We start from the raw sequence: 2,080 nt of genomic DNA, 5'->3' as shown, positions 1-2,080 counted from the left end.
AACATCATCTGACCTCACCCAAGAGTTATCCTCGGGTCCGAAACCTTTCCAGGCCACAAGATACTGCAAACTACCTCTATACCGTCTAGAGTCAAGGATGCGAGAAATTTCATATTCCCCGTCCTCCACCACCGGAGGAACAGAGGCAGAGGCGTCACCATCCGACACAACAGCTTTTTTTAACAGAGAGACATGAAAGACCGGATTAATTCTCCAGGAGGTAGGAACCTCCAACCTAACAGCAGATTGGTTGACAACCTGAAGCACCTTAAAGGGCCCTACAAACTTGGGACCCAATTTCTTAGAAGGAATCCTCAACCGCAGATTCCTAGAGGACTTAGGTCTCAAACGAAAATACAATAAGCAAGCATTTTTAAATGAAAAAAATTCTCGGTGTTCACCAAAAAATAAATCCGGCAAACATACCTTAGGCTCCAAGAAATGTGCTCCAGGACAGTTACTCACGTGCTGACGGAGCTCGGCCACCTCCAGAGAGAGTCCCTGCAGGCGATGAGCCAAATCCTGAACCGACACCATGATGGAACAGAAAAATCTTTCCTTAGAGAATTTGCTGGCTGGACTTACTGTTATGTTCTGCTACCAAAGCTAAGGAAAGAGAGGAGATCTGTCCCTACTATAGGACTCAGCTGAATCCCTACGATGTAACAGGGAACCTGATCCTGCGATCAGACCTGCTAAAGTCCTAATCTAGTCTGTACGAAGACCTATAGATGTGGGGAGGGAATCCCTACAAGTACTAAGGACTGGAAGGAATATGGGACACCTCCTAACAGAAATAGTAGCAGACAGACGAACAAACAAAATAGATAGAACATAGAGGTCCGTAGACCAAGCAAACTAACAGAGATAGATACAGAGCACAGGCTAGCTAGAAAGTAGATATACAATGAAGTCCAGCAAAGCCAGAAGGGCGGAGCAGGATTAAATAGGCCAACAAGGTCATGTGACCAGCAAAGGAAAAAAGACCTAAGAGCAAGGTTCTAACAGGTATAGCAGCTGGAATGAAACACTTCCCATGGGTGAAGCGGGTCCCCAGGGATTGAGAAAGCTTATATGAAGGATGGCGGTGGGGGAAACAGGGTGCAGAGAGCAGGGCGGCAGCAGTGATGATAGTCGCGGTAGTAGCACAGCTGCGGGGAGACACAGAGGAAGAAGACAGACACGAGGAATGCAGTCCGGTTACCTTTACTGCAGAGAAAGATGTTGAGTCTGGGGCACTGGTCAGTAGGTCCAGGAGGGTCCGGTCAGCCTGGAAGCAATTTCTAGTCCACCCCGTAAGGTGGGTTTGGAGGCCTGCCTGCTGCGCTTCTCCGTTGTGGGCCCAACTGCCTGTGAGCTATCATGCGGTCCCTTTCTTTCACTCCTGCCCTAAGCTCCGTACTAGCAGGCGGTGCGAACCTAAGATGGGTACTGATGTCTTAGGTGCAGTTCCGGGCTCTAGTTATACCGCTGTGCTGCCAGGCCCCTATTTGTGGCCAAGAAACTTGCAGTCTCCTGTCCCCTAGTTTTGGTTACCGGGACGTGCAATGCCCGCACAACCCAGGACTCTGGCCTCCTCTGCTCCGCTGCCTGGGGTGAGCGCTTCACTTGCTCTGCTCCCTAGAACGTTCTTCTTCTCCCTCTGCTGCTTTCTTCCCCTCTCCCTTCCCTCTCACACTTACTGACTAACTCCTCTCCCCCCAGCGGGAAAAGGCAGCTCCCCAAAATAGGGTGTAAAGCTCCCCCTTCAGGTCAGGGATCAGAACCTGTGAGTGCATGTGGGGTTTACCTGACGTTGGGAGCTCCTCCTGCTTCCAAGCATAATATCACCTCTGGTGAAGGAGGCAACACTACTGTGGCAACAGGCTCATGGGGGGCCACATAAGCTCTTATGGCCAGTGGGGTCCTCTCTCTCCTTTAGAGTGTCAGCTCTAGTGTTGAGCCACCCCCGTAGTGTTCGGGTTCGGTTCGGTTCGTCGAACACCAGGATGTTCGAGGAACTGTTCGTCGAACTGTTCGTCGAACACCTTAGAACACCGTCGAACACCGTTAAAACCAATGGCAAGCAAACAAAAACACA

This window comes from Phyllobates terribilis, unplaced genomic scaffold (genome assembly GCF_046119375.1).
Source record: "Phyllobates terribilis strain yellow unplaced genomic scaffold, ASM4611937v1 Scaffold_33__1_contigs__length_13283291, whole genome shotgun sequence".
Lineage (NCBI taxonomy): Eukaryota > Metazoa > Chordata > Amphibia > Anura > Dendrobatidae > Phyllobates > Phyllobates terribilis.
The sequence above is the reverse complement of the archived record's forward strand: the minus strand, read 5'-3'. Positions refer to the sequence as shown.